The 13,875-nt window shown below is 41.8% G+C and overlaps 2 protein-coding genes across 4 annotated transcripts in view; one reads left to right on the forward strand and one right to left on the reverse strand.

The window, feature by feature from the left end:
- Nucleotides 1-12,007, reverse strand: part of GPR146 (G protein-coupled receptor 146) — a 52,350-nt gene extending 40,343 nt beyond the window's left edge. Inside the window, exon 1 of the mRNA XM_054992582.1 lies at nucleotides 11,538-12,007. The gene's annotated coding sequence lies outside the window, so the exon portion shown is untranslated. The remainder of the gene's footprint in view (nucleotides 1-11,537) is intronic.
- C12H7orf50 (chromosome 12 C7orf50 homolog) overlaps nucleotides 1-13,875 on the forward strand; it is a 158,704-nt gene that overhangs the window by 92,828 nt on the left and 52,001 nt on the right. The gene's annotated exons all lie outside the window — the stretch shown is intronic.

Here is a 13,875-nt window from a genome sequence, read left to right on the forward strand (position 1 = left end):
CAGATTCCCAAACGGACCAGAAAACGGGATAGATCTTCTAAGGAGAGGAGACTTGCCCTACTCAGTCAAACAGGGAGGTAGCTCAAGAGAGTGAAGAGATCCCTGGTCAGGTTTAGTTGAAAACTGCCTGTGGAGACCTTCAGATTCAGTTAATGATTCAAGGGAAACACTGGTGTTTGGAGAAAAGGGGATTGCAGTTCTAGAAAGTGGGTACCAGCATTCCTAACTCCAAAAGGGAAAGAGAATATTAAAAGAAAGTATTGCTAGACTTAACTCCTTCCCCTCTAAAGTGCTTTCTGGTCGTTTCTCTGGACTCCCTTATTCTGAACGAGTTTGTGACTGTGGACAAGGAAAGTTAGAGACCTTGAATCATATAATAGTTTTTTGCCCTAAGTGGAGTAAGGAAAGAGAGAGATTTATTATTCCTATTATGTTAAAAGAAAAGCTTCCCTTCCTTCCTTGGGCAATCTCAGTATTATTGTCTGATAACTTTCCTGACAATCAAACCTCTGCTATAGTAGCTTCCTTTTTAGCCACGGTGATAAAGAAACAAGATTTTCATGAGTTTAGATAGTTTAAAGTGATAATGACGAGTTATGTCTGTGTGAATTGGGTATGTTCAAGTGTACAGTTCATATTTTGTTGGTGTTTGTATGGCTTATGGCTTCAGCCGGAAAAGCAATAAACATATTATTATTATTAAAAGAAAGTATTCTAGAGTGTTTGCAGGAAACCAAGGGAACAAAAGCCTAAAATCATAAGTATTTAAATATCTGTGAGGAGCATAAGAACGAAAGTCTGTGCATGTACTGATTTTACCTCAGAGAGGGGTGTGTGTGTTGAATTGCCTCAGAAATTATCAGCCCCTGGTTTCACCTAATCTCTCCCCTCTAAAATAAATTAATTTAGATGTTTCTGAATTTTAAAAAGCACCTCTGGTGCCATTTCTGCTGTTTAAGCATGAGAGAACGTCATACCTTCCAATGACAATGTAGTGATTCAAGTTAGGCTGAGAGCACGTAAGTGGCCTCAGGTCACTCAGCAAGCTTCCATGGCAGAGAGGGGATTCAAACCTGGATCTCCCAGATCCTAGTTTATCACCATAACCACTACACCACAAAAGCAGAAGTAACCGATTGGTTTATCATATGCAAGGGAAGGCGAAAGGAAGAGGGATGGAAGTGAGCCCCTATCCCTTTCTGAGCTCATCCAAGAAATGACAAGCCATTATTTCGAGTTACATCTGAAGCATGTTGTTGCATTCCCTGACAATACTTTCGTTTTCCTTGTTCTTGAGAAAATTAAGAACAAAAAGCAGTGGAATGAAGCTTCTATTGATTATAACCACATCCTAAAGCACAGGAGATCAACAACAAAAATACTTCTAGAAATTTTAGATCTCTTACGATGTTTTGGTGGGTGCTGCTTCGTGTTTCCTGGATTTGTTTTGTACGTTCTCTGTAGACGGGAAGTCAGAAGCATTTGAAGAATACTTTAAGACGCCTAGGATCTTGGAAATAATACCTCAGCAGCCTGAGCATATCATATAAAGCAGGATTCTCAGATTTGGTCACAGTGGCTTCCCCGTGGCTGCTTAATACGCTGTTTTTAAGGTGTACCCAACATTGTTTTCTGTGTGCAGGTAGAAATGCACCATTTGAGAATAACAGGCATATATTTGCAAGGGTGTGAAATATAAAGGCACATTTGCCAGGGAACTGGGCTGACCATGTCGAGGAAAATCATCTAAGCCTTTCACAGTCTCATGTTGTTTGTTAGGACTCAAAGCCAAATTAGATGTGACAGAGGGCAGCCATTATTTAGATGTTTATACTCCACTGTTCTTCTCTCCTCCATTTTATTCTTAGGATACCAACCCTGTTAGGTAGGTTAGGCTGGGTGCAGGTGACTGTCCCAAGGTCACTCAGCAGGATTTGAACCTGTCTCCCAGATCGTAGTCTAAAACTCTAACCACTACATCACACGAGTCATGTGAGGGTCCATGTGTATTTTTTTAAAAAGAAAGAAAAGAGTCTGCACTCTAGATTTTTCTAAGAAAATCTAGATTCTGTGATTTGTATGATTTGTGCAAAATGAAGCAATTTGCGTAGGCTTGCTTATTCTGTTGAATTGTGGAAATGGGTCAAGGTAGCTATGCAAGGCATCTTGGCCTAGATCAGGAAGTGAGTTTAGACAACCGGGGGAATGCACATGACAGTCTCCTGGCTTGCCCTGACTGAACAATGGTTGGTTGGCTCTTCACCTTTCATTCCATCTTGGAGGTGGGATTTAGTTCAGGTTTAAGTCTTAGCTATCTTTTTAACAGATGTTGGTTTCTGCAATTGCTTCATAGACAAAATTATGTAATCTTTCTCTGGGGTGGAAACTTATAACTTTATTATAACTTTATTTCTCACTGTGACAGAACGGACCGACTGCTTCTTTCTCTCCTTGTTACCCTCCACAGATATTATCATAGAGGCTAATTTTCCCACTGCTCCTCCTCTTCCCCCCACCCCCGACACTTCATTCTTCCATTGTTGTACTTACAACCTTCAACCATTCTGCAGTCACTCCATTGGTTACCTGTTAGTTACCATGCTCAGTTCAAGGTATTGGTTATCATTTACAAAGCTGTTCATGGCCTTGGCCAGGCATACCTACGGGACCGCCCACCTCCCTATGTTCCTCCACGACAGCTTCACTCATCTGAACAGGGTCTCCTGCAGGTGCCACCCTGCACAAGGGTGAAATCAACAGCAGTCCATACATGGGCTTTCTCTGTGGTGGCCCCTAACCTGTGGATCAGCCTGCCTGTGGCGGTCAGGAGAGCTTGTTGAGATCAGGAGAGCCCCCACTCTTCTAGCTTTCCGCAAACGATGCAAAACCGAATTATCTAAAAAGACTTTTGTATTATAGGGAGGGGCTCAGATGCTTCCCTAATAAGTTAAGGACCATAGACTTCACCACTGTGTTGCCTTACATACTGCCTGTTGTCTTAAATATGTGCTCCTATGAGCTATTTGTGCTTCATATGGTCTAATGTCAGCCCTAGAATTGCTTATGTTCTGATCATCATTTCTTCAACTCTGTATTGGATCCTTACTAATGCTATGTCTTTGTAAAATTGTGTTTATTTACGCTATGGCATTGTTTATGGAGATGTCCTTGAGTTTAGTCCCAGCGTACTAAATTCACGCTGTGTAATCTGCCTTGAGTCTCAGTGAAAAGGGGGGGACTATAAATGACATAAATAAATAAATTACTGACTGTCTCTTTTCTCACACTGTTTCTCATTTGATCCCTGCATTTTCTTGTTTTTGTTAGAAAACATTTTCTGAAGAAGATGCTTAGATTGGGAAGCAGAGTTCCTTTCTAGTGTGTGTATGGGGGGGGTGCTATTCGGTGTCTGAAATGAACAAAACCATAATAAATCAAACCGATGTATAAGTCTTAGCATATAATCTGCTTGTCTATACAGAATAATTCAATGTGATTCCTCCTCCTCCTCCTCCTCCTCCTCCTCCTCCTCCTCCTATGGGCACGTGCCTAGGTGGAGGGAAGGCAGATGTCCAGAGCAGACTTGTGCATTGACATTATGTTCAAGCTCCAAGACTACGAATTCACAGCTGCTTAACATGCACCCTCTGGTTGAACTCATTTTATCATTCAACACTTGATATCCGACTTCTTTGGATTCAGGAAGACGTTAGTGGAGTGGAAACGCTTCTCATCATGAACCATCGCTGGATGCTGTCGTTTAGTGATGTGGAAAGCAGAGGCAGAAAGCATGCTTGTCTGTGGGTGCGCTAAAACCATTCAGCAAACTAATTCAAGGCGCCACGTTTTGTGTTTCTAGGGTTAGTGGTTTTCTGCTCAATAATTGTTCAAAGATTTGGAGGATGTGTCTGCTCTGGTGTTTGGATCTCATTTTACAAAAAACCATCGAGAGCTATAAAACTATCAGTTTCAGGATATTATATACGCTTGACTAGAGAGAGGGTCATTTATGCAAAAATCGCATCCCTGTTTGCATTTTACACTGCTCTTCCCCAATGTGTGCCACAATGGCTGTAAGCTGATTACCAAAAGCAAGAAATTCTTTAGGTCAGCGATTAGTATAATGAGTTTTTATAAGCTAAAAGCGAAACCACTGGAACCTCCTTCTATATTGTACCTTTACATCCTGATACCCTTCTTTGCAGCACCCCTCCCATCTTCCGACTGGGATATAAAGGCTCAGGAATCTCCATTCCTACTTGTATCTGACAGAGGGAGCTTTGACTTTCAAAAGCTTATACCCTGGAAATCTTGTTATTCTTTAAGGTGCTATTGGACTGGAATCTTCCACCTCAGATATAATCATTTGCCTTCCCTCAAGCAGTTGTATATAAAAGCTGGCTGTTACTTTCGAATGAAAAACAGGGACAGAACCAAAACTTACAGCCAATCTGTATTGTAGAAAATACTAGGGGGTGAGAGTTGGTGTTTTCAGTCTATGTTTTGGTAGTAATATTTACCAGAGTGGGTGTGGGTGTAGCACTTACTAAGTTAAAGGCTGCCCGGCAGTAAGTGATGAGGAAAAATTCTTTCTCCTGCGCTCTTTTCCCCCAAGACCACAGAGAGCTACTGTCCTAGAAGGACCAGTCAACTGACTTGCTCTATGTTTATTTCACACACAGAGTAGTGCTTTCAGCAATAATTCTAAGGTATGTTGGTATTTTTCCCATATTGTGAGCAGGAATTTACAAGAATGGGGTCTTATCCCCAGGGCGTTTATCGCTGAGGGAAGGTTGTACTTGGGGATTTTCCATCCCATTCTCAGGTTATTGTAGTCTGTGTGCCACACTAGTTTTTTCAATGCATGAATTTTACTAGAAAAAAAGAACGCCACTTTTAAAACTCATGTAGAGATAAAGGACATCTAGTTATTTAACTGTTTTTCTCTCAAGTGATTTTAATTGTTAAACGGTCACTCCATCAAGGCAACAGTCTCATGAGATGGAAATGCTTATGATGCCTCCCTTTGGAAGGTTCCTTTACAGACGTTGGATATTGCAAACTTACAGAAGACAAGCAGGGGACTTGCTTGCTAGACTGGCCACCTGCCAGCCAGCCTACCTGGTAACATGTCAGTGGCAGAGACGTGTTTCTCCTCTATGCACACCTGCCTGCCTGGTTCACCTGCCTGGGGGCCATGGTGGTACCCCCTACCTGCTTCTCACCTTCTCCTGCCCACTTGGCTTACTGGGCAGGGGGTAGCCATTCTTCCCTCCTCTGAAATGGCTGAGATCTTGTGGTGTAGCATCACAAGATCTCAGTCTTTTCCTCAAAATGTTAATCCCCTTCCTTTCTTTTTTGATTTTTCTGCACACTTGGGAGTTCTCCTGGGTTTGTAGAAAAATGTCTCATCTGTATACCTGGCCTCATTATATCCACAAGGGTCTCAGGTTCAGAATTAGATATATGATACTAGCAACTGTTCCTGCAAATTAAAACTTACTGTTTATTTACATGTGGAACTTCTTACAGTGCATTTACTATTGAAGCGATTTAGCACTTTTCTATTACTTGTAGCAAATCCTTACAGTGTAATGCATGTTGTGTTTTAAATTGCCTTCATTTCAGCAGTCAGCTGAGTTTTATGGAGCATTTTTTGATAAGCAACTGACTGGTTTTAATTTGGAGTCTTAAAATCATAATTGCTTTTTTTGAAAAATCAGCAATGTAATAAAGGAACACCTGATGCTATTAATACAGATGCTGTTTTAGCACTACTGTATTATATGCTTACTATGCAATCCTGAGCAGTGTTACACTCTTTTAAATCTATTGAAGTCAATAAATCTGTTTAGGATTGCATTGGTAGAGGTCTGCATATGCGTGAGTGGATCTTGATAAAATCATCTGTTTTCTGGGGAACAAAGATAATTCATTTCAGAACCTCCCAAGTTTTAGAGTTCCCATCATTTCCTCAAAATAGGCATGATCCAGATTTTTTAAATCAAGTTTTTTTGTTCAAACAAGAAACCTGTGGGACTGGATTGAGACCCTCCTTCACTCTGTTCATCTCCTCATCCATAAAAAGATGTTAAAAATCTGGACAAGTAGTTCTACATACCCCAGGAGGATGGGGAGAGGAGGTCCATTAATGACTACTGGCCATGATGATGAAAGAGAACCCCCACATCCAGAGGCAGTCCACCCCACTCAGTGCTAGGGGGCAACAAACAGTGTTTGTTGGCCCTCTGGGGCAGCTGGTGGGTCACTGTTTGAAACAGGATGCTGGACTAGATTGACCACTGGTTGGATCCAGCAGGACTATTCCTAATGTTTTTATGATAAGGAGGCTTAGGGCTCACATTTCTCAGGCAGCCCATGCATGTAGCAGGCCACTTTTCAAATGGGGAAGGGGGGCTTTCAAAAGTAGTTTATCCTGGTGTGTGTGTGTGTGTGTGTGTCGGGGGGGGTGGGGGTGGATCCAGTCAGCGAAGAAACAAGTCAAAACTCTTCTCACTGGTGCATCTAAAATAGCTCTTTGGATCCAGGCCATAATAATTCGATAGAGTTTTAAGAGGATAATAACGATTTGTAAATCTTTGCATTTTTTGTTCCACCCCTCCATCTTTATGCATGCCTTTTTTGTACCACCCTTCCCATCTTTGGCCATGTTCCTTCTTTAAAGAGACAAAAGTGCCTGTGATCACGGGAGAGCGCCTTTCCTTCTCTGCCTGTAGCCTGTTCCTAGAGCTTTAGAATGAAGGAACAGAGCTTCCTTCCAGCACTTTTATTACAGACCCTGAGTCCCTGAGTGCCTTATTTTCCTGGAATTAAGTACTTTTTGAACATCGTTTTTGAGAAATGCTGTTCAATAACTTTTCTGAAACCTTTTTAAAGTATGTGGAAGTACCCCGTTGCCAAAACTTATTACAAGTACTTAAAACTCGATTGCATCTGTCAGTATTAAATACTGGGAGAGGCAGAAGGAAGAGTACATGAACGTACATCTTTGAAGTAATTGTCACAGGTTGGAATTTGTTGTGTTCATGAGGGCCAAATTAGGTGAGATGCTAAAAGGTCAGAAAGGAGCCCTGATTCATATATTTGGTGTGTGTGTGGGGGGGTAATCCTTCCCTGCCCATGCCATTTTGACAGCTAAAGCTGATTCCCTCCCCAGAAAGGGGGGAAAGACAGGCCTTTCTTTTTTTGCCCGTTATTTAAAGGTGTGTGTGTGTAGAAGGGGGGGGGTGTCCTTCTCTTCCTGCACTGCACCTCTGGAATCTGAATTGGGGCCCACTATGGCTATACTTTATCCTTAAAAAGCTGTGCAGATCCGTTCCTGAATCTCCCATCATCTGGCCTACTTTGGCCCTGTATGTGTTTCTTTTTCATGTTGCTTTAAAAAATTAATTTTTAATAATTACACATCAAAAAAAGAAATCTGATTCTATAGAGAAAAGGAAAGACAGTCATGGAAAAGCAAACAGAAAATTTTCCTCTCTTTTTCATTTCAGAAGATAATAGCCAGTATTCAATGTTTATTAAATTTATCATCCTTATTGAAATTACTCCTTCAGGTTCTCTGATAAGATGTTTGTCGTGTCAATAAGGCGGTTTGTCAGGTTTTATTAAACGGTGTTCTGATTGCTTTTGGTTCACAGGTATAACCATTTTAACCATTGAGCTTAAAACTAGCTCTGTGTCAGAGAGGTCCATGTAACCTTTCAAATACCCAGCTACTCGTCTGCATTTCTTATCTACCAGGTCCTGCCTTCTAAATTAGAAAGTATCCAGTGCTATTTTTGTATGCCTAAGAAATACAACCGTGCTTGCAAGTGATCTCGTTGTGGGCTGAATGCTTTCTCTGTCTTGTAGCCCATTCCTAACCATATTTACTTGGAAGAGACACCCATTTGGTTTCAGTATAATCTGCCTCCAAATAAGTACACTTAAATAAATGTATAGTCTTTGAGAGAGGGCTGGCACAGTCTATAGTCTATGAGAGATGGCTAGTTCTTAAAGCACTTGAAAAAAATTAAAGCTGTTTTGAGTGAAAATGGAGTAGCAAAGGGAGCTGTGGAAATTTATGTCCATCTGAAGGATTGTTTACTATCTTAAATGCCTTTGCTGAATTAATTTGGTCTCCAAACATATGATTCATCGGCCGTGTGGTCACCACAGGAGTAAATTTAATTCCAAGATGGGTTAGATAATGTAACGCGAGTGGAGACTGGCAAATATTCCGATGTTGCTATGAATTCTACAGCCATATCACCTGAACCGCAGGAGGCTGCTGCCAACCCAAACCCCAAGGGGGACTTTGTGCAGCCAGAGAACATTGAGGCTCTGGCAGCGAGTCAAGATGTATGACTGGACCAAAAAAAAAGGGATAATAAAAAAAGAAAGGATAGCTAGGAGGGCAAGCATGGGGCAGCTAGAGGCCTGCTGCTTTTTGTTGGCTAAACTTCACATTTACTGTCGACCATATAAATTACCATTTTAAACAGAACCCTGTTTTTTAAAAATCATGCTTTTTCGAAGGCACAAATAGTCATGCCAATAAGGCGATTTGTGCCTTCAAATAAGCCCTGCTTAACCACAGGAGTAAGCAAGGATACTGTACCCGTTCTGTCATCCTTCAGAGTCAGTCTTGGGGCTGTCGTTGGCTGGGTGGGGTCCTCTGGTCCCACCCAGTTGCCAGAATTTTTGAAGCTGAAAACGGGCAACCCCTACTTGCAATCCTTGACCAGAGTTAGGTGTTGCCATTGTGTTCACCACAGTAAAACTAAGCAGGGTTGCCCCTTAATCAGGTTTGAAGCCAGTTTTAATATTGGCAAGTGGGAACCATGGTTAGCCTTAATTGTGGCTTCCTTTTGGTACCAAGTTAATGACATATCCACTTTGAACAATGCCTCATCTGCCTCTGGTTTCAAAGAATTTGTAGATGTCTACCTCCTTCCCCTAAAAGGAAAAAATGACAGCCAGATCTCTAAACGCCCCACTGATGCTTAATTATCCCTGCCACTTTTGTCTGTGTGGCTGGCAATTTCAGGGGAAGCAGGCACATAGCATCCATTCAGATAAATGCCACCTGCTGGTCCCCATGCACTGCAGTTTCCCCATACCCCACACATGCCACGAGGTTTATTGTTAAAAAGGCAGTCGACTGTATCCTTATGATATGATTGCTTTTATGAGATTTTCAGATCTGCTTACATCAAAACTCAGCTTGGAGTAGTGGTTAGAGTGTCAGACTGGGATCTGGGAGACCCAGGTTTGAATCTCTGCTCTGCCATGGAAGCTTGCTGGGGGATCTTGGGCAGGTTCTCTGCTTGCAACCTCACAAGATTGTTGTGAGGATAAAATGGAGGAGAAGTGAATGGGGTAAGCTACTTCGGGTCCCTACTGGGGAGAAAGGTGAGGTGTAATTGAGATAAACAAATCCCCAATCCTAAACTTAAACTGAAGGATGGAAAGAAAGCAGACCACAGTACTGAGGGGAAGTCTGGGCCTTTCTTGGCATAAGCTTTATTTTTAAGACAAATTGTCCTTATCAAAGAATGCTAGGGCTGATTCACATATGCTCACAGGCAACCTTGTATCCTTGATTACTGTGCAATGGATGAGTGGGAGAAGAACTACAAAACCCAGCCTCATTGCAAAGTCCTATGAGATGATAGGAAAACTGTCAATCTTTTACTTCTGGTGGGCCCCATTTGTACAGGCCATTGGTTGTACAGGCCAAGGGAGAGTTTATCTCATATATAAGCTAGGCAAGAAGCCTAGCTGGAGAGCAAATGACATCTAGCTGAAACCATCACGCCTCCCCAGCCTAGGGACCCATCCATTCCATGCATAAAACATGAGAAGAGCCCTGCCAGATCACACCAGTGGTCCATCTATTCCAGCATCCTGTTTCACTCAGTGGCCAACCAGTTGCCAAGAGAAGCCAAACAGACAGAACAGACAGGTCACGCCTGCCCCTGACATTTCTCCTAGCTCTGAGATTCAGAGGTTGACTGCCTCTGGACACGGAAGTTCCCTTTAGTCACCACTGATAGACCTCTCCTGTCTTTCAAAGCAAGCTATGTTCCGGGCCATCCCCACGTCCAGCCACCAGCATTGCCCTAGATTTGAACAGTGTGTTCTGTATGGTATTGGAAGTAAGAGAAGAAGCTGTATTTTGCTATCTTGTTCACAGCAGCAACAACAAAAGTAGAGGAAACTATTCAAATGAGCTACTGATGGCGGGGATGTGCATGTTTTTTGTGCCTGATAATGACCCTGAAGATATTCTCCTGTCCTTTTTGCCATGGATGAGTGCACTCTGGATTTTGGTTAGCCTGTTCATACATACAGGGGCATAGAGGGGAAGTTCCTTTTTCTATCTTCTGCCTTTCGGACCTCAAAAGCATAGATACCAGCACTTCCAGGCCTAGCTTGGAAATCTCTGATAGAAATTGTCATTCAGCTTCTGAGATAATAAAAGAAATGCTGCAGAGTTTGGTCCCCCCTCTCCCTGCAACTTGCTATCTTAATTTTCATTCTAGGATATAATTTCTTCATGTCAACTCCTCCCCCAGACCAGCAAGTATGATGAACAATATAATTCAGAGTAATAAATACTTTTAAGCGTTGGCAAACTAGCATGCCTCCTGCCCTGCCCCTGTGCATTCCTATGTTCTGGTTAGCTTAGCAATCCTTCCCAATCTATACATATTCCACTAAAAAACCCCACCAACATGGGGTTAGCGCCATTGCTGAGCTATGTTTATTTTCTGCAGTATCTAAAGCACAGATTAACCACAATGCTTCATTAGTATCAAAATAAACTTTGGAATTGTTTATTGTCATATGTTTGGCATCTTGAAGGGGGGGGTTTCATTATTAACTGTCTAATATAACTTATATACACATTAATTTTGTGTCTTTAAATGGCTGTTGGTATTAAATAACAAACCAGCCACACAATTAACCACTTTTTAAAAATAACATGCACAACATAGCTACTTTTTAAAATCATTTTGAGAATAATCAAGGCACTAGTATTTCTAGTTTGAAAAGCGCTCTGTTGGACTGTTTCGGTGTTGCTGCCATGACGACAGAGCACTCCGTAAAACAGATCCATTACCCAAACCTTCAGAAATGCAGTTTTGTGTTCAGTTGTATGGCCCCTGTAATATTTCACAATGAAAAGAGGAATCCAGGCGTCCCCAGTGCACAGAACACAGAGTCCTTCGGGGGCAGGTGGAGTTACGTAATGACCAAACTCTTGTCAATAAATTAAGTTAAACACAAAAAAAGCACATACGCACAGTTCCAGGACCTCTGCTGTGTGTGATAAAGTGTCCTGGCAGAATTTTTAAAACCCTCATACTTCTGATTGTGCTAAAATCCTCCAGAATGTTGCAAAGAAGGAACAAGCCAGCATGTTGGAAACATTTCTTAAGGAACTAGGAAAATGGGATGGGTTGTGTGTCTTTTGATTTTGGAGCCTAAATAGATGCTCGGGCATCAAAAACAACAGAGAGACTTACCCAAGACCGAGCGTCTGATCTTGCTTTTCTTAACATGTGTTCTCAAGTGCTGTTGCTTGGTCTAACCTCCTCCGAGGCAGTTTCAGAATCCACCCCAGCCGCAGCTGACATTGCTGTCCAAACTGAGAGCTTTCTCTTGGGTAAATTTCCATGTTTGACTTCTTCCTGCCATCTCTTCGCAACGTTTTTCTCTAGCTGCAAAACACATCCTTCTCCCTTTCCCCAGAGTCCAAGAAGCAAATGCACTTGTCTGTAAGATGTTCTTTTAGGAAGGTTTCATGTCAGAAAAACACCCCAAACACACCATCCGTTCATTTCTTTTTCCAAGCTTGCAAAGAGAGAATGGGGGAAGCTGGAAGTGAAAAACACGCACTGTCTGCTTGCCAACTCCCCCTGAAAAAAATGGAAGGGGAGAGAAAAGAGTGCTTAGAAGTCGAGTAGTTGATCAAAGTTTAACTTCGCAGGGGAGAGAGAAAGTGGAAAGCCAACTGGGAATGCTGGAGTGGAGGTTGAGCTCTCCCCCCACTGGGCCCCTTGCCGACTGTTTTTATTGATTTCAATCACTGGAGGGCCAGCTTAGCTCTCTGAAGAAACACTGCAATGTGCTCTTTCCTGGCTTTCATTAAAGAAACTCAATGCAGCAGCGGCGGTCACGCTGCCGAGCTCGCTTGGCAACCTGCCGACTCTCTGTGGTACCTTCTTCTTTTCCCCCGCGGAGGCGGCTGTGTTCTTGTTTCCTTCTCTGGTGAAAGGACCTTAAAAAAAAAGAAAGAAAGAAATTGCCTCCTCTCTGCTGCTGCCCGTTCTGCTACTAAAGGACTTCAGATCCTGAAAAAGTGATCTGGCCTGGGCCAACACACAGTCACAGAAGATACACTGATTTAATATGCAACATCAAAATAAAATTTTCCTTTCATGTTTGTGTTCCTGTCCAGCTGGAGAACTGGGCTGAAATTTCAGGGGAAACTTCAGAAAAATGATACAAAAGTCCAGCAGCACCTTAAAGACTAACAACATTTTATTTCAATAGGAGCTCTCATAGCTCATGTGAAAAATAAATGTTTTTTGTCTTTAAGGCGCTGCTGGACTTTTATTTTGCTACAACAGACTGTAAGTGGCTATAGGGATGGATAATAATGTTTTTTCTGCGCACACGTGCACACGCAAACACACACACTCCAAATTAGAATTATCTGGTGCATGTTTAGAAGCACCGGAAGAAATCCAAGTCCTTACTAGTCTAACAGCTCCATACTAAACAAGCTTCTTTATGTATGTATGTGCCACCAGGTTGCAACTGACTTACGGCAACCCCAGCAAGGGGCTTTCAAGGCTAGTAAGAAGCAGAGATGCTTTACCCTTACCTTCCTCTGTAGAGTCTTCCTTGGTGGGTCCCCCATTCAAGTACCAACCACGCTTAGCTTCCAAGATACTATAGTGCCTCCCCTCCAAGCAGTGTCTTTACACCCTTCTAAGCCCATTGAAGTCAATGCACTTTGAAGCATCTCAGTCTGTTTAGGGTAACATTATAAACTAGGGTCAAAAGTCACCTGTAAAGAGTTAGAATTAAATCCAGGCAACCAGGTAACTTTTTCCCACTATCCCCAGGCCAGCCTTATCCCACTAGAACTGCCATGATTATGCAAGTGACTTGTTAGATTAACCAGCTAAAAACCTGTTAGGCATTTGCAGTGAATTTGGCATCAATTTTTCTTCTAAAATAAAAGGTTTTAAAAAATCACAGAGGGCAGGAACCATCTTAGAAGAGGCATTCTTTCTCTTCCTTTCACACAGGACGGAATGCCTCTTCTAAGAAGATGCTTGCTTCATAGTATGCCAAAAAGAGAGGGAATTTTTCATGACACTGTTTATTCATGTGCAGATGTCTGCAGATTTAATCAATTTCGTCAAAAGTCCCTTAATCAGTTGCCATCTTTATGTTATTAAATGACTAACAGAGCCTGTTCAGGCAGGTAGACCAGTCACAATTCTGGAGGATTTTGTTATAAAAAATTTTTATTGGATTAGACACTTATAAAATTTAATACAATCACATTCTCTTAAATTTCCAATTCTAACCCCCTCCCTTTCCCCCCCCTTTTGTTGACTTCCAACAGTTTTCCAACCCCTTGTCTATTCTCCGTCTACTCATTTCAAACTTATTATGCTTATTATAATATACTTTCAGACTCTTCTAAGCTTATCTATAACATAGTGCTATCTCTAAATCCCTTCCCAAATGGGTAAAAGTATAACAATCTTAACTTATCTTTTTCAATAATAATAATAATAATCATTTTGATAATCTATACTCTATCTTACTCTTTCTAATTACTTC

Source organism: Eublepharis macularius, chromosome 12 (genome assembly GCF_028583425.1).
Source record: "Eublepharis macularius isolate TG4126 chromosome 12, MPM_Emac_v1.0, whole genome shotgun sequence".
NCBI lineage: Eukaryota > Metazoa > Chordata > Lepidosauria > Squamata > Eublepharidae > Eublepharis > Eublepharis macularius.